This window comes from Lithobates pipiens, unplaced genomic scaffold (assembly GCF_037356315.1).
Source record: "Lithobates pipiens isolate NorthernLeopardFrog02 unplaced genomic scaffold, aLitPip1_a1.2 Scaffold_8, whole genome shotgun sequence".
Classification (NCBI taxonomy): domain Eukaryota; kingdom Metazoa; phylum Chordata; class Amphibia; order Anura; family Ranidae; genus Lithobates; species Lithobates pipiens.
The window spans coordinates 10,590,370-10,609,819 of record NW_027507903.1 but is presented as its reverse complement, the minus strand read 5'-3'; the positions used below and the strand labels follow the sequence as shown (position 1 = coordinate 10,609,819).

Sequence of the window (19,450 nt, the reverse complement as noted above, 5' to 3'; positions counted from 1 at the left end):
CTCGGACCCGCACGGTGGTGAAAAAATAAATTTGCTTAAATCGATTTGCTTAAATTTTGAATCGATTTGACCTCTCAACTATTAAAAACGATTTTTTCCCCAGCCCTACTTTACAATCACTTGTATTGGTACTTTTGGCAGTGTAGGAGGTGCCAAGTCCTGCTGGAAATCAGCACCTGCATAAAGCTGGTCAGCAGAGAGAAGCCTGAATTGCTCTAGAACAGTGATGGCGAACCTTGGCACCCCAGATGTTTTGGAACTACATTTCCCATGATGCTCAATTACACTGCAGAGTGCAAGGGCATCATGGGAAATGTAGTTCCAAAACATCTGGGGTGCCAAGGTTCGCCATCACTGCTCTAGAATTTCCTGGTAGAGGGCTGCTCTGACTTTGGACTTGATAAAACACAGTGGACCAACACCAGCAGAAGACACGTCTCCCCAAATCATCACTGACTGTGGAAACTTCACACTGAACCTCATGCAACTTGTATTCTGTGCCTCTCCGCTCCTCCTCCAGACTCTGGGACCCTTGGATTTCCAAACAAAATGCTACATTTTCCACAGTTAGCGGAGCCATGTCATCTGCTGGTGTTGGTCCTCTGTGTTTTATCAAGTCCAAAGTCAGTGCAGCCCTCTACCAGGAAATTCTAGAGCACTTCATGCTTCCCTTTGCTGATCAGCTTTATGGAGATGCCGATTTCATTTTCCAGCAGGACTTGGCACCTGCCCACACTGCCAAAAGTGCCAATACCTGGTTCAATGACCATGGTATCACTGTGCTTGGTTGGCCAGCAAACTCGCCTGACTTAAATCCAATAGAGAATGTGTGGGGTATTGTCAAGAGGAAGATGAGAGGCACCAAATCCAACAATGTAGACGAGCTAAAGGGCGCCATCAAAAAAAAAAAAAAAAAAAAAAGTATTAAATGATGAACAAACTTTTTCACTCATGGTTAGTGTTTGGCCATTTATTATCAAATGTGTTTACTCTTTTTAAATCATAATGACAACAGAAACTACCCAAATGACCCTGATCAAAAGTTTACATACCCCAGTTCTTAATACCGTGCATTGCCCCCTTTAACACCAATGACAGCTTGAAGTCTCTTGTGATATTTGTGGATGAGGCTCTTTATCTTCTCAGATGGTAAAGATGCCCATTCCTCTTGTTGGCACAAAGCCTCCAGTTCCTGTAAATTCTTGGGCTGTCTTGTATGAACGACACGTTTGAGATCTCCCCAGAGGGGCTCAATGATATTGAGGTCAGGAGACTGAGATGTCCTCTCCAGAACCTTCACTTTATTCTGCTGTAGCCAATGACAGGTGGACTTGGCCTTGTGTTTTGGATCATTGTCATGTTGGAATGTAAAAGTACGTCCCATGCGCAGCTTCCTGGCTGATGAATTCAAATGTTCCTCCAGTATTTTTTGATAACATACTGCATTCATCCTGCCAACAATTTTGACCAAATTTCCTGTGCCTTTTGTATCTCACACATCCCCAAAACATCAGCGTTCCACCTCCATGTTTCACAGTAGGGATGGTGGACCTTTCATCATAGGCCTTGTTGACTCCTCTCCAAATGTAGTGTTTATGGTTGTGGCCAAAAAGCTTGATTTTGGTCTCATCGCTCCAAATGACTTTGTGCCAGAAGGTTTGAGGCTCGTCTCTGTGCCGTTTGGCGTATTGTAAGCGAGATACTTTGTGGAATTTGTGTAGTAATGGCTTTCTTCTGGCGACTCGACCGTGCAGCCCATCTTTCTTCAAGTGCCGCCTTATTGTGCATCTTGGAACAGCCACACCACATGTTTTCAGAGAGTCCTTTATTTCACCTGAAGTTATTTGTGGGGTTTTCTTTGCAGTCAAAACAATTTTCCTGGCAGTTGTGGCTTAAATTTTAGTTGGTCTACCTGACCGTGGTTTGGATTAAAAAAAAAACCCTAATTTTCCACTTCTCGATTACAGTTTGAACACTGCTGATTGGCATTCTCAATTCCTTGGATCTCTTTTTATATCCCTTCCCTGGTTTATACAGTTCAGCTACCTTTTCCCACAGATCCTTAGACAATTCTTTTGCTTTCCTCAAGACTCAGAATCCAGAAACGTCAGTGCAGCACTGGATGAAAGATGCAAGGGTCTGTCAGGAGTCCAGAAACGCATTGACCTTTTATACACACACACTAATTACAAGCAAACAGATCACAGGTGAGGATGGTTTCCTTTAATAGCCATTCAAACCCCTTTGTGTCAACTTGTGTGCATGTTATCAGGCCAAAATCAACAGGGGGTGTAAACTTTTGATCACAAGAGAAACTACCCAAATTACCCTGATTATAATTTAAAGAGTAAAACACAGTTGAATGATAATAAATGGCTTCAGCCAAACACCAACCATGAGTGAAGGAAAAGTTTTTGTGTTATTCACATTCCCTGAAAAATGGCCAAGAAATCCAATTCTGCCAGGGTATGTAACCTTATGAGCACTATAAAATATATATATATATATATATATATATATATATATATATATATATATATATATATATATATATATATATATATATACACACACACACACACACACACACACACACACACACACACACATACACATATATATATATATATATATATACACACACACACACACACACACAAGTCCTGACAGTAAGCTCCACAATACAATGATGAAAGGTTTTCTGATAACAGACGTGTCCTGAGCGGTTCCGTGTTGTCAGATTTCATAGATTTTCATCATGCCTGCTCTGCGCTCACTTTTACTGGCAGCTTTCTAACACCGGGATATATTTATGGAGGAGGCAGTAAAATACATTACTATTAGAGTCTACCCAGCCGTGCCCTCTGGCATTATAACAGTTAATAATGAATGGACTAGTTCCGGCTCTTTACAAAGTTTTTCCTTTACTCTCCCCTATGAGTGTCTGCACTAAAACAACAGGCCTGGCAGCATCCTATAACTACAATAAACTTTGGAGAGACCCGCAACTTCCATCGAAGAAATACAAATCTCCAGAACCTATGAATGTTCCTAGAACTATGGTGATCGATATTATGGGCATAAGGCAGCAAACCGATCTGTCACCTCACCTGTGATTTCCTACTTTTAAAATGTGGAGTTTATCTTTCAGTAGTCGATGTGCAGTACCTGGTTTCACCACTACACAGTACTGAAGCAAATACTGCCCACAAGGGACTGGTAAAACAGATGGATCATTTGGAAGGGGAACCCCCCCTCCCTCCCCCCCCCCCCCTGCAGGGGTCCTGGAGGGTGACATTTCAGCTCCCTGCAAAAACCTCTTTAGGCTCCATTCACAATTGTGCAACTCCAAATTAGTGGGATTTTCACTGTAAATTTCGAATGGGTTGCAACTTGGATGCAGCTTTAGCTGTTGACAACATTAGGATGCGACTTTCATGTTACTTTTGAGAGTTTACATTGCAGTCTATGGTGCCCAAGTCACATGAACGTAGCATCAAAGTAGTGCGAGTTGCATAGATTTGAAAGGCTTCCATTGAAATACAAGGGCTGCGACTTTGCGCGTCCCAAGTCACATGAAAAAAATAAAAATAAATAAAAAAATCACACAAGTGTGAATTTAGCCTTAAAAGGGGTACTAAACCCCAAATCAATGTAATATATTGTTACTAACCCTTAGTTATGGTGGATGCATTTTTTTTTTTTTTTTTTTTTTAGGGCTGTGGAAATTAAAGATGAATTCCTCGATTAATCAATTTTTTTGATCGATCAAAATTCTTTTGATCGGTACTCACCTCTCCGCCAGCTTACGGGTCTTCAGGGAGTTCTGTCAGAGATCGGGCGACATCACTGACATCAACGTCACTGGACTCCTCCCCCTTTCCCCAAGTGCCTCCGTCTAACGAAGGGAGGGGGGGGGGGAGGAGTCCGGTGACGTCAACGTTTTGATTGAACGAAACGCGTGTGGTGGAGGAGCCGACGTCATCCGCTGCTGCCCTACGGAACTAACATGATTGTCGGCTTTACATGCTGTGTTTTTATCATCTTTATGCGAGTAGTTTGTGTTTGAACACAAAAATTAAATCTTATACTTGAGCGGTGAGAACTTAGATCTTTTCTTTCTACCCATGACCTGCCGTCCTTGCTGAGATCTAAGGAGACGTGAGAGAAGTTTATGGTCCGTGTTAACCCTTTTGATACCCGATTGCATGACCACCTGTTTGCACAGGGGTCCATGCCATAAGGTGAGAGTGATTAGTTAGACCGGAGGTGGAGGGATTGTCACACTACTGCGAAAAAAAAATAATAATAATAATAGTTTACTTACGTCAGTGCTACAGTTTGAATTTAAAACGTATTTGTGTGAACTGTGAAGTTAAGTCATGGATTGTGGAAACTGACTAGTGTCGGGTGATTGTATATAGTGTATACCACATTTACGGCTAAATAATGGAGAGCTGCAATGCAAGGAGATCAGCTAAACGTAGTAGGATCTGTATGTGCGTCATAATTAATATAGCAACACACCTCCTATATTATTGAGACACAATACTGGATGAAGGATAACAGGACGCACAGAAGACAGCAGCATTGGGGGGGTGCTAGATGTACCGTACTAGCAGATTTAGATGCACTAACAAATTGAAGGCAATCTCCAGCTCACACATCATAATCCGTTACAGCAAACTTTTTTTTTTTTTTTACATGAATAAAAGCTAATGATTGTAAGCACACCTGCCAGAGGCAATGGTTTGTCTCATCTATGCATGGAGCACTAGATGTAAAAACAGACAAAAAACAAAAAAAACACATGAATGCAGCCATCATATGTAACAATTGATAAGCTGCAATACAATAAAATGTTTGCTTCTGGGTTTTAGGCCCCTTTCACACCGTTCGGGTCTGCCCGTCAGTGGATCTGAACAGGCGTTCCATGTTAGTCTATGGAGGGACAGATGTCAGCGGTGACAGGTCAACTGACATCCGACCCGATCTGATCCACTCCGGTCTGATACGCTAAAATCAGATGGATGGCCCTACGTTCACATCCATCCCTGGCGGATCGGATGAGATCTAATGAAAAACGCACATGCTGTCCGTTATCGTCAGATCTTTCCATAGCAAGCAGCGGTGGAGGACAAGCCCCTTCCTGCTCAGTGAGCAGAGGGGGACCCGTCATCCGCCGGCTCAGCGGAGATCAACAGGAGAGATCTCCCGCTGAACTGGCGGACAGATGCAGACTCCGAGGCAGCGGATCTGCCTCGTGGGAATGAGGCCTTATACCACTTTAAGTAAAAAATCTCCAATAAATACAGGACAAAAAAAAAAAAAAAAAAAAAAAGACTGTAGATATATACATACACACACATATAGTGGGGAGAATAATTATTTTACCTCCTGCAGATTTTGTAAATTTGCCCACTTACAAGGAAATTAAAAGGGTCTATAATTTTTATCATAGGTGTATTTTAAATGATAGAGACAGAATATAAACCAAAAAAAAAAACTGAAAAAATAAAAACAGGAGGACACTGCAGGCTTGTCTGCCAGCCCCCCTCCTCCCCGTCATACACAGATGAGGAAAGGTCTTTCTGGGAGATATGCTGATCACCCGTCCAGCACTCTGGATGGAGCCCAGGCCAACATGGATGAGTGCGCGGCCTACAGCTTGGTCATGTTGAGTGAGAGGACCCCATCCCCCACACACCATTACTTACCCCTTCCATCTCCCCCTGGGGACAGGGGCCCCTTCTCACCTGGGTGCAGTAACTTCATCTGCCCTGGAGAAAAGGACCTCATCTCTTCTGGGGATGGGGACCCCATCCTGCCTAGGGACAGTTCCCCAATGGGGCACCTAAAAAAAAAAAAAAAAAACTACTGATGCCAGTGGTGGAACTACAGGGCTCACAAAGGTCATACCTGTGACCACACCCTGGAGTTCCACCACCGGACTCGGAGGGAAGGGCCTTGGCTGGGGTTCAGAGGGGCCCTTCAAGGTTTCTTGCATCAGGGCCCTGAAGGTTCTAGTTACGCCGCTGGGCTCCAGTGATACACAGATTAGTCCTGTCAATGTAAGAAGGAGCTCCTAACGACAACTTGTTATGTGTATAAAAGACACCTGTCCATAGAATCTCTTTCTTCCATTCAATCCTCACCATCATGGGCAAGACCAAAGAGCTGTCAAAGGACGTCAGGGACAAGATTGCAGATCTGCACAAGGCTGGAATGGGCTACAAGACCATCAGCAAGAAGGTTGGGGAGAAGAAGACAACCATTGGAGCAATTATTCCAATAGAAGAAATACAAAATAACCATCAATCTCCCTCGATCTGGAGCTCCATGAAAGCTTCCTCCTCATGCGGTGAGGATGATCGTGAGAAAAGTGAGGGATCAGCCCAGAACTATACAGGAGCAGCTTGTGAATGATCTCAAGGCAGTTGGGACCACAGTCACCAAACCAACCGTCGGTAACACAATACGTCGCCATTGTATTGAAATCCTGCAGCACCCACAAGGTCCCCTTCCTCAGGAAGACCCATGTACAGGTCCCTCTGAAGTTTGCCAATGAACATCTAAACGATTCAAAGAAGGATTGGGAGAAAGTGATGTGGTCAGATGAGACCAAAATGTAGCTATTTGCATCAACTCGACGTGTTTGGAGGAAGAAAAATGCTGACTAAAGCTGGATGTCCACTATACAATTATAGATTTTTTTCCCTTCAGATTTACCAAAACCATATAATATGAGGTCAAACCTTAAGAGTTTCAATTATATGCAATCAGGCAGCTCCTTGCACTACATGGTCTTGGTAAATCTAAGGCTATTTTCACACTGGGGCGTTGTTGGATAAAGCACCACTATTTTTAGCGGCAATTTAACGTGGTTTTTGCGGCCCCTTTCGACCGCTAGCAGGGCACTTTTAACCCCTGCTAAATGGCCGAAAAAGGGTTAAACGTGCCCGCAAGGCGCCGCTGCAGCAGCACTTGGCCAGCGCTGCCGACTGATTTCAATGTGCAGGAGCGCTGTAGGAGTGGGGTATACTGCGCCTCAAAGATGCTGCTTGCAGGACTTTCACATTGGAGTGAGAGGAGCGGCGCTTTATAGGCGCCATTTTTAGCGCCTCAGTGTGAAAGCAGCATAAGGGAAATCTGACAACACAAGTTGTATAGTGTGTATGGGGTCTATGACCCTAAGAACTCCATCTCTACAGTCAAGCACGGGAGGTGAAAACGTGATGCTTTGGGGCCATTTCTCTGCTAAAGGCACAGGCTGACTTTGCCGCATTGAGGGGAAAATGGACAGGGGCCATGTATTGTAAAATCTTGGATAAGAACCTTCTTCCCTCAGCCAGAACACTGAAGATGGGTCATGGATGGATCTTCCAGCATGACAATGACCCAAAACATACCACATAGGCAACAAAAGAGTGGCTCAAGAAGAAGCACATTAAGGTTATGGAGTGGCTTAGCCAGTCTCCAGACCTTAATCCTATAGAGAAAAAAAAGTGCACCAAAATCCATCCTGAGATGTGTGCAAACCTGGTCCCCAATTACAACATTTCTAAGTTTCTTGTAATTACAAGAAACGTTGCTTGGGGATCAAATACTTGTTTTACTCACTGAACTGTTAAAGTTTAGAACATTTGTATCATGTTTTTGTGTTATGTAGGTGTATTGCTGTATGTGTGTGTGTAGCAGAATTTCCCTGACGTCCTGTCTGGTTAAGGGGTTGTGGCACAATCTGTTGACACACGAGCAACTCTGCTTTTAGCAACTAATTGTCAGAAGGATCCCAATAGAGGCTGCCTGGGTTTCCCCGTGGAATCGGTCGCTCTGTACTCAGGTGCAGAGAGATGTCACTGCCTGAAAACCGCTGAATCTCCATCTCTAGTAATGGAGGGGGATCTCTTGCCGTCTCAGCTACTGAGGGACCATTAGGCAACCTCTTGGTAATCGTGCCAGGTTTGGCAGATTGTCAGGCAGGATCACCATCAGCAGTCTCACTGTTCTAAAATCAGCCGAAAAGCAGGGAAACTAATATAGCAGAGGTTCTATTTCTTCTCTTTATCCAAAGTTTCAGCTGGCCGGGACGGCAGTGGCGTGCCATTGGCTCCCGCTACTGTCAAAGTAATTGAGCCAATGAGGAGAGGGGGGGGTGGGGCCAAGTCATGGCTCCAGGACGGTGCGTCCCCATAGTAAGCTGCTTGCTGTGGGAGCACTTGGCAGGAGGCCAGGAGCACCGGCAGGGGACACGAGAAGAGGAGGATCCGGGGTGCTCTGTACAAAACCATTACACAGAGCAAACAAAAAAAAAATAAAGAAAAATAAAATAAAAACAACAAGACTTTATCACTTTAACCACTTCCGGGCCGTCAAATGACGGCTGGGAGGCGTGGCTCTCGTTCTGGGCGGACGTCATATGACGGCCCTCCAAAACGACTGCTCATGCGCGCCCGTGGGGGGCCATGCATTGCGGCGACCAGTGGTGTGGTGTGTCAGTTTGGACATGGCTGATCACTTGGTAAAGAGATCGGTGTAGCGTTGTCAAATCACGGCTGATGTCGATGTAAAACAGGAAGAGCTGTTGATCGGCTTTTCCTCACTCGAGTCCGGCAGAAGAGAGTAGAGGAAAGCCGATCGGCTGCTCTCCAAATGGGGGGGGGGGGGGGGTCTGTGCTGATTGTTTATCAGCGCAGCCCCCCCTCGGATGCCCACCCAGGACCACTAGGCTGCCACCAGGGATGGCCACCACACTGGACCACCAGGGAAATGCCAATCAGTGCCCAGGCAGCTGCCAGTGCCCATCCCCAATGTCACGTATCAGTGCCGCCTATCAGTACCACCCATAAGTCCAGCCTTTCAGTGCCACCTTATCAGTGCCCACCAGTGGAGCGGGCAAAAAAAAAAAAAAAAAAAAAAACTTTAGAACTTTTTATAAAAAAATAAATAAATCCTAAAGTTGTGGAAAAAAAAAAATGTTTTTTGTTTCCGTTATAAAATTTTGTAAAAAAAAAAAAAAAAAAAAAAATAATAAAAAAAAAGGAGGTGATCAAATACCATCAAAAGAAAGCTCCATTTGTAGGAACAAAATCAGAACAATTTTGTTTGGGTACAGCGTAGCATAACTGTGCGCAATTGTCTTTTAAACAGCGACAGCGCTGAAAATTGCCCTGGGCAGGAAGGGGAGGGGGGGGGGGGGTGTAAGTGCCCGGTACTGAGGTAGTGAAGCCGTCATGCACACTGGGCGAATAGCCCAGGTACATGGGATCCCGATGTTTTGGTGCAAGCACAGGGCACACCGTCCAGCTCCTCTCCCGGCAGCCTGTGAAGATCTGAGTTGTACTATTATTCAGGGCTGTGTGCTCCCAGGGACCAATGCCTGGATTGCAAGCAGTCTGTGCGTTTGCCACAATCGATTGGAAAATTATTAAAACATGGGAACGTTCATTGATATTTCTCACGTACCGCATGCAGCAAATATAAGAGCAGTGGAGAGGCAATAGTGATTTTAGCCCTCCCGTTACTTTGACGTGGGGCGGTAGCGTTCGGCACATTTCTTTACTACTGTGTGGTATTCTTGTGGATGGCGCTTCCTGTTTACACCTATGAGTAATGCTTTAGCGCAATCGTAGGTTTATCTATTACGTCTTCAGTCTTTAAGAAGAATTCCAGGAACAGAACTTTTAAAAATGTCTCGGCTTATAGGCAGGTAAGGACTAAAATCGGGGTACACACTATAAGAAAGTTGGGCGAACGTCCGATTTTTTTCCTCGATGGTTCACAGCAAATCGGAAACCGATGAAAGAAAATCTGTACACAAGTTCTTACCAATTGCGCAGTCTTTATTGTCAGATTTTTCTTATACGAAAACTGTACACATTAAAAAGGAAAATCGTTCTGTTCCCATATGAGAAAAATGTTGGCGTTTGTCCCTTTGGGATTTTTCGCATGAAAATTCAGAAATCGGCTGTCAAAAAGTTGTACGCGCTATATAAAGCAAGGTCCATAAAAAGACATGGATGAGCGAGTTTGGGGTGGAGGAACTTGACTGGGCTGCACAGAGTCCTGACCTCAACTTGATATAACAACTTTGGGATGCATTAGAGCGGAGACTGCGAGCCAGGCCTTCTCGTCCAACATCAGTGCCTGACCTCACAAATGTGCTTCTGGAAGAATGGTCAAACGGTCCCATAGACGCACTCCTAAACCTTGTGAACGGCCTTCCTGGAAGAGTTGAAGCGGTTATAGCTGCAAAGTGCGGGCCAACTCAATATTGAACCTTATGGACTAAAGCCTCGTACACACAATCTGATTGTTGGCAGGGGATTGTGTGATGACAGACTGTTGGCCTAAAATCTGACCATTAGTACGCTCCTTCAGACAAGTTGAATTGTTGTTCAACTTTCGGCCAACAAATGTTGTATGGCAGGCTAATAAATTTTTGGCGGACAACGGTCTGTTGTCAGATTTTCATATTGTCAGTACACAAGTCCATCACACAAAAGTACAAACATGCATGATCGGAATAAATGCTCATCAAAACAAGACATTAGCAGAAGGGACCCAAAGGGTGGCGCTGAAGAGCTGAAATTCCACGTAGTATGTCACTACAATCGTGTTTGTTGGCTGACAATTGTGTGCCGTTAGTATGCAAGACAAGATCCAGGCACACGCCGTGCGGACAAAAGTCTGACGCTCTGTTAGCCAACAATCTGATCGTGGGTGTACGAGGCTTTAGACTGGGATGCCATTAACCACATCCTGCCTGGCCTATAGCAAAATGACGGCCAGGCGGTGGTTCAGTTATCCTGACTGGGCGTCATACGACGTCCTTCAGGATAACAGCCGCCACCCGCTCGTGGGGGGCGCACATCGCGGCGATCAATGGTGCGGTGTGACACACCGCTACACCGATCTGGGCAAAGAGACTCAGACGTGGGCTCTTTACCACGTGATCAGCCGTGTCCAATCATGGCTGATCAGGATGTCAACAGGAAAAGCCGTTGATCGGCTTTTCCTCACTCGCATCTGACAGAAGCAAGGAGAGGAGAGCTGATCGGCGGCTCTCCTGACGGGGGGTCTGCACTAATTTTTTATCAGCACAGCCGCCCTCCTTAGATGTCCACACTAGACCACCAGGGAAGGGGGCAACACGTGGATGGCCAGGTATGTACCCCATGGCCATCCACATGTGCAAGTTATGCCCAATCTGTGCCAGTGCCCACAAATGGACACTGACTGGCTCCGTTTTATATAACATGTGACAGTGATGCCCAGCAATGCCACCAGTGTCACCCACCAGTGCCACCGCACCGGTGCCCGAAGAAGAAAACTTACTTATTTACAAAAATAAAATAAAAAACTTGTTTTTTTTGAAAATTTTCAGTCTTTTTTTTTTTTTTTTTTGTATTTGTTGCGCAAAAACTAAAAACTGCAGAAGTGAACAAATATCACCAAAAGAAAGCTCTATTTGTGGGAGCAAAATGATAAAAAAATATTTGTTTGGGTGCAGCGTTGTATGACCGCGCAATTGTCATTCACATTGCAACAGCGCTGAAAGCTGAAAATTGGCCTGGGCAGGAAGGTGTCTAAGTGCCCCCCCCCCGATATTGAAGTGGTAAAAGTTACATAGTAGGTGAGGTTTGAAAAAAAAAAAAAAAAAAAAAAAAATAACCCCACACACAACACACAAGTCCAACCTATGTGTGTGATTATATGTCAGTATTACATTGTATATCCCTGTATGTTGTGGTCGTTCAGGTGCTTATCTAATAGTTTCTCTAAACAATCAATGCCCCCCGCTGAGACCACCACCTGTGGAAGGGAATTCCACATCCTTGCCGCTCTTACAGTAAAGAACCCTCTAAAGTAGTTTAAGGTTAAACATCTTTTCTTCTAATTTTAATGAGTGGCCACGTGTATTGTTAAACTTCCTTCCGCAAAAAAGTTTTCTCCCTCTTGTGGGGTCACCAGTACAGTATTTGTATATTGAAATCATATCCCCTCTCAAGCGAGAATAAGTTCACGTGCGTGTAAAGGCAGGTGTCACAATACTTTTGGTAATATAGTTTCTACCAAATTGGGCATACCACAATAGTCTGGAGGGAAGATTCCATTCACAAGTGACTAATATAATCCAGCTGATCAGGATGCCAAAGCTGTGGAAAAAACCGGAGTTAGACTTACCGGTAACTCTTTTTCTAGGAGTCTTCCAGGACAGCCTTTGAGATATAGGGCTCCTCCCTCCGGGACAGGAAACACGTCAAGCCAATTAAATAAAAGGTGTGGTCCTCCAGGCCCTCCTCAGTTTTACTCCAAGAACCGCCGGGAGGCTCTGAAAGACATAACACACTAACAATCATGTTAATACACATCCTCACCACTTAGTCCAATTTAAACAACTTTGGGTGGGAAGCCAGGCTGTCCTGGAAGACTCCTAGAAAAAGAGTTACCGGTAAGTCTAACTCCGGTTTTCTCATATCGTCTTCCAGGACAGCCTTTGAGATGATAAGCAAGGAGCTCACCTTGTCAGGGCGGGACCACTGCCTGGAGGACCTTACGTCCAAAAGTCTGCTCTTTATCAGACCATAAATCCAGACGGTAATGTCTTGCGAACGTTGAGTAGCTGGACCACGTTGCTGCTTTGCAGATCTCCTCCGGAGAGGCTCCAGCCCTCTCTGCCCATGATGCGGAAACCGCCCTTGTAGAGTGTGCCTTAACTAAGGGTGCCTGCTTCCCCTCTAACTCATAGGCTTTAACTATCGCCATTCGTATCCACCTGGCGATAGACGCTTTGGACGCCTTGCAGCCCTTGCGGGCGCCCGAAAAATTAACAAAAAGTGAGTCTGACTTCCTGAAGACCTTAGTGGCTTCTAAAAAAATCAATAGACTTCTCCTGACGTCTAACAAACTTAAAGATCTCGCCTCATCCTTGTCTGAGGTTGAGAAAAAAGTTGGCAAAATAATATCCTGTGTCCTATGAAAAGTGGACACCACTTTAGGAAGAAAACTAGGATCAGTCTTAAGTACTACCCTGTCCTCTAAGATTAACAGAAATGGCTCTCTGACCGAGAGCGCTTGTAGATCACTGACCCTTCTAGCTGACGTGATCGCTATCAAAAATACAGTCTTTAGTACAATCCACTTAAGTGAAGCCCCCTCTAATGGTTCAAATGGATCTTGGGTCAGAGCTCTAAGAACCAAGGCCAAATCCCAAGTAGGACAGGACTTCATTCTCACAGGCCTGGATCTAGATAGAGCCTTGAAGAAGTTCCTGACAAATGGATTCTGCTGAAGGGAGGACTGAAGGAAAACACTTAAGGCCGCCACCTGTACCTTTAGAGTGCTGATAGATAGGCCCAGTTCTACCCCTGCCTGTAGAAAATCTAGGACTGCCGGGACCCCGGGACTTGCAATCCCCTGTTCTCGCAACCAGGAATTAAACCTCTTTCCTACCTTGGCGTAAATTGCCCTAGTAACAGGTTTACGGCATTCTAACAAGGTCTTAATCACTCTCTCTGAGAAACCCTGTGACCTTAAGATTTGTTCCTCAGATACCAGGCCGCAAGCTTGAGCCTCTCTATCTGAGGGCACAGGATCGGCCCCTGGGAAAGTAAGTCCTCCCTGACTGGTAGAAACAGCGGAGGATGTACGGCCAATCTCTTTATGCTGGCAAACCAGGGTCTCCTTGGCCAAAAAGGAGCTACTAAAATGAGGTCCGTAGTTTCCGAACGGAACTTCTGCAGAACCTCCGCCACCATCCTTACGGGAGGAAAGGCGTAACACAGGCCAAACATCCATGGATTGGCAAGGGCGTCTATCCCCCTGGCCCGATCCTGTGGGTGAACCGAAAAAAATTGTGTCACCTTCCTGTTGCCTTCTGTTGCAAATAGGTCTATTTCTGGCCTTCCCCAGCATGACACGATCTCCTCGAACACTTCCTTGTTGAGGGCCCACTCGTCCTGACCTATCTTCTGGCGACTGAGAAAGTCGGCCAGGAAATTCTGGGTTCCCTTTAGGTGAATGGCTGATATTGAGGACAAATTCTTCTCTGCCCAGCAGAAGATTTTGTCCGCAATTACCTGCAGTGCAGGGCTTCTGGTTCCCCCTTGCTTGTTCAGGTAGGCTACTGCTGTCACATTGTCTGAGCGAACTTGCAGATCCCTGCCATGTAACCGGGACTGGAATGTTTCTATAGCTTTCCAGACTGCCAGAAGTTCCTTCTGGTTTGAGGAACGACCTGTCTCTAGGTTCGACCAGGAACCCTGGGCTAAGGTTCCCTCTAGGTGGGCACCCCAACCCAGCGCACTGGCATCGGTCGTGACCACCACCGTAGCTTGTGGGGACCAGGGAAGACCCCTGTCTAGGTTGACCTGGGCCCGCCACCACCAAAGAGACCTCCTGACTGCCGAGGATAGGGGCATAACCTGATCCAGGCTCTCCTGCCTGCCATCCCAATAACGGAGCATGAGTCTTTGTAAAGGACGCTGATGATGTCTTGCCCAGGCCACCGCTGGAAAGCATGATGTCATCAACCCTAGGACTCTCATCACCTCCCTGATCTGGGCTTCCCGACCAGATTGAAGCTGGGCTACCGCCTGCTCTAGCTTGCCGATCTTCTCCTCCGGAAGAAATACTCTCATTTCCACTGAAGAAATCCTGTCTCCTAAATACAGGACCTCCTGTGAGGGGGTCAGCTGGGATTTTTCCTGGTTTATCAGCCACCCCAGTGAGCGCAGGAAAACCAAGGCCTCCTGTATGTCCCTCTGCAGCTGTTGGGCCGACTGGGCTATGAACAGTAGATCGTCCAGATATGGGATCACTGTTATAGCCTTGAGCCTTAATGGGGCCAGTGCCTCTGCCAGAACTTTTGTAAAGACTCTTGGTGAGGCTGAAAGCCCGAAGGGGAGAGCTCGAAACTGGAGGTGTAACACCCCCGTGTTCAACCTCACCGCCAACCTGAGAAATCTCTGAGATTCCGGATGAATCGGGATATGCAAATATGCATCCCTGAGATCCACTGTGGCCATGTGACAGCCCTGAAACAGGAATTTGGTTACCGAGAAGATTGACTCCATCCGGAACCGCTTGTATTTTATAAATCTGTTCAGGGGACGGAGATTCAGTATTAACCTGAACTTCCCCGAAGGTTTCTTTACCACGAATACGTGGGAGTAAACCCCCAAGCCTCGCTCCTCCTGAGGTACCTGCACCATTACTTCTTGGTCCACCAGATCCCCCAGAAGAAGAGCCAAAGCCTCTGCTTTCTCTTGGTCCCTTGGTAACCTTGTTACTTGAAAGTTCGGGAGGGGAACTGAACCAAACTCCAACCTGTAGCCGTTCCTTACAAGATCTCGAATGAACGGACTTTCGGTTGAAGCTTCCCACTGTGGGAGGAACTTCCCCAGTCTTCCTCCCACCGGGACGCAGGAGTCACTGGGTTTTAGGGGAGGGTTGAGGAGGATTGAATAAGATACCTCCTCTGCCTCTTCCCTTGTGACCCGTCCAATGCTTTTTGGGGCGAACCTCCCTTTCCTGCAGGTTTTGCTGCCTGGGGCTTCGAAAAAGGCGTTTCCCTTCAGGTCTCTTTTTCCTTTCTGGGAAAGCTTTCTTCCTATCCTGCGTGCGCTCTAACGCCTCTTGCAGGCCGGACCCAAACAAATGGTCCCCTGAAAAGGGTAATCCACACAACTTTAGTTTTGAAGCTGTGTCTCCTGACCAGGTCTTAAGCCAAACGGCCCTTCTGGCAGCGTTCACTAGTGCTGCTGATCTAGCAGCCAGTTTGACTGATTCTGCCGAGGCATCCGCTAAAAAGCCCACCGCTTTAAACAGTAGCGGAAAGGACTTCAACAGCTGTTGCCTAGAAGTACCTGCAGAAATATGTGATTGTAACTGTGTAAGCCAACACTCCAAGTTTCTGGCCACACAGGTAGCTGCTAGGGCCGGTTTAAGCCCGATGGAAGAGGCATCCCAGGCTCTCTTGAGCAGCAGATCTCCCCTCTTATCCATAGGGTCCCTGAGTGAACCCATATCATCAAAGGCCAAATCTGTCTTCTTAGAGACCTTAGCCAAGGGAGCGTCTAATTTGGGAACCTTGTTCCAGGGATGCACCGCATCCGATTCAAAAGGGAACCTCCTTCTAAGGCTACCTGAAAAAAATGGCCTTTTTTCCGGTTGTTCCCACTCCAGCAGAATCGCCTCCACTAGCGACTTATGGACGGGGAATACCCTGTCTTTCATTACACTCGACCCTTGATACATCATGTCGTGTTTTGAAAGCTGGACCTGTTCTTCTCTGATCTCTAAGGTGTCATATATAGCCTTGAGGAGGTCACCCACATCATCCAAAGACAGCTTGTATCTGGCTGATCTAATGGCCTCTTCCTCCCCCTCAGATTCTGAAGTAGACTCTGTCCTAGAGGAGGCTAATGACCTGGATAACCTCTCCCTATCCACCTCCTCCTCCTGACTTGGTTCGGATAAGGAAGGCATACTCACGGCTCTGGGTAAAGAGACAGAAGGACCCTGCATCCTATCCATCATGTTTTTAAAAGATTGGAAGGTGGATGCAATCTCATCCTTTACGGATGTTAAAACATTGTGACAAGCTGCCACCGAGTCCTCTTTTACCAGGCTACTGACACAATCTGGGCAAAGCGGCTTCTCCCAACCGGTGCCTAACTTAGCCCCACACACGGCACATTTCCTTCTGGGTAAAGGTATCTGGGCTCTGTCCTGTTTAACCTAAAAACAAAGAAAAAACAGGGTCCCATTAAAATACCACCCCTGACCACACCACTGTGCTTCTAGGGTCTGTTTAGGAAGTGCCCCCCTTCACCAGCAGGTTCTCCACCCCGGGAAGGTACTACGGGTCAGAGTGACCCCCCACCCCCCAGTGTAAGTCCTGGTCTGCCCTCACCAAGCTTACCTGAGAGGTACTGGAGCCTGTTGAACCGGAGTCCACCTGCACAACCGCACTCTCCATGGTTCCTGTGTATCACTCAGTCTCTCTGAGCCTTCACACTGCTCCAGGCAACCCTGTAGTCACACCGCCGCGCCCAAAGGACTGGAACGGGTCCTGCGGCGCCCCCTGATGACGCGAATCCGGCGGAAGTGCGTCTCTCCCACTTCCGTACGCCAGAGCGCAAAAACTCCGCCCCGACGCCGTGCGTTCTTACGAACGTACCGCTCACAGTACCCGAACGCCGGTCGGTAGAGCGAACGTCTCCCGCCGCCTCCGACCGACAGGTACGAGCGGTTAGCGCTCCGAGGGGGAGATTGCCGCGTATCGGGGTCCCGTTCTCTCCGAACGTTTAAATGGCAGCGGGGACTGAAAGCTACCCTCTCCTCCCTTCGTTCGGACCGAGGGGTGCTAAGGGCCAGGTCCATCAAGGCGCTCTCCCCAGGTAAAACCCCTGAGAAGGAGCTCCCCTTACCAGTTCCAAGACGTGCTCCTTCCCGTCCGGCAGGAAACACAAAAACTGAGGAGGGCCTGGAGGACCACACCTTTTATTTAATTGGCTTGACGTGTTTCCTGTCCCGGAGGGAGGAGCCCTATATCTCAAAGGCTGTCCTGGAAGACGATATGAGAAAAAACACAATGTAACTTTTGCCCTCAGAATCCGGCTAAGAGAAACATTGTAACAATAAAAAAAACTCACAAACTTCATTGTGGGTAAAACACAAAATCTGGCAGAACTCTGAGCCCCATTCTAGAGATCATCAAAACTCAGCCGGATGGATACAAAACTTGCTTTGAATCCAGGAGCCAGATCAAAAACGCAAACACAAAACGCAAACACAAAACGCAAACACAAAACGCAAACACAAAACGCAAACACAAAACGCAAACACAAAACGCAAACACAAAACGCAAACACAAAACGCAAACACAAAACGCAAACACAAAACAACGTTAGATTTGTTGGTTAAAAAAATTTTAAAAAAATAAAAAAACGGGTGGAAGAATGTAACATGTTCCTGAAGTTGAACTTATCCTTTAACCCTTTTGCTGCCAGAGTCGTATTTTGCATGTGTTTAAAAAATCATTTTAACCCTAAAGATTACATAAAACGCCCCCCCCCCCAAAAAAAATAATATAAGAAAAAAAAAAAAAAGATACAATTTCTGAAAGCAGACACCCTAGGGCAGTGGTCAACTCCTGTCCTCGGGGCCCACTAACAGGCCCAGGTCTGCACGATATCTGAAATAAATCACAGGTGATATATCATTTGCTGTATTCTAGTCTGTATCTCCCCAAGGTAATACATAAAACCTGGCCTGTTAAGCCTCCTACACACAATCTGATTTCCTCGCAGACAAAACCTCGGACTTTTGTCCCAAGGGCGTTGGCCAGGAACTTGTCTTGCATACAAACGGCAAGGAATTGTCCGCCAACAAAACACGAACGTAGGGACGTACTATGTGGTTTTTCATTTCTTTAGCGCCACCCTTTGGGCCCCTTCTGCTTGTGTTAGTAGAAGTTTAAGTATTGATTCACGCTTTTCAGTTTGTCCATTCCTCAACCAGCCATGTTGCGGAATCGGAGGAGACAACGTAACATTATTGGCCTTGGAGTTATTGCTTTCACCCAAGTCCAGGAACAGGAGGGGGAGTTCTTGGACCAAAACTTTGTTGCTTTATTAATTGTGACCAATTCTGTCATATGCCTTTGCTGCGGGAGCTCCAGGAGAATAATCCGGACGATTTTCAGAATTAACTCCGGGTGACAGACCCCCTGCTTTCACCAACTCTTGGCATTGGTGATCCCTATATTAAAAAAAATAAAAAATAAAAGGAAAAAGCAGTGTTCCAGCCACATTTATTATTATTTTTTTTATAAAGTCAGCAGCTACAAACACCGTAGCTGCTGACTTAATAAGGAAACTTACCTGTCCAGGGAGCCCCCGATGTCGCTGCCACCCCCACCCCCCAGGCTGGTCCGTCCATCAGATGTCGGCACCACCATCCTAAACTAAGGGAAACAGGCAGTGGAGCCTTGAGGCTTCACTGCCCATTTCCTACTGTGTGAGTTGCTGCGCTTTGTATATGGGCAGCTGTCGCAGGTCCCAGAAGACAGCGCGCCCCTTTTCCTCCCAGGAGGCAACGTGAGGGCTGAAGAGAAGGAAGCGGCAGATTAGGACAACTGCCTAGCAACAGCCATTTCTGGTATTAATTTATTTTTTATGCATTTTAAAAAAGGAACCTTTTTATGTATTTTTTTTTTTTTTTAGGGTGGACCTCCGCTTTAAGAAGCAGGACACATGCATGGGGCTTTTATTTCATTTTTTGGTTGAATAATAATGATTTGATATATTTTCGGATGCATAGAATGCAGTTTTTGGTTAATTTCTTTTGGCAGATAGCAAGTCTAATTTTATTTGCTTTCTTTTTTTTTTTTTTTTAATGCACAATAAAAAAAAAAATTGTGTACAATAATACTTGGCCTTAT

The 19,450-nt window shown here is 46.2% G+C and overlaps 1 protein-coding gene across 7 annotated transcripts in view; it reads right to left on the bottom strand.

The window, feature by feature from the left end:
* Positions 1–19,450, bottom strand: part of LOC143961332 (C-myc promoter-binding protein-like) — a 250,429-nt gene that overhangs the window by 222,416 nt on the left and 8,563 nt on the right. Inside the window, exon 1 of one of the 7 annotated variants that reach the window (XM_077470591.1) lies at positions 12,090–12,149. The exons of the other annotated variants lie outside the window; for them this stretch is intronic. The gene's annotated coding sequence lies outside the window, so the exon portion shown is untranslated. Of the gene's footprint in view, positions 1–12,089; positions 12,150–19,450 lie in introns of those variants that run through there. 7 annotated transcript variants of the gene reach the window in all.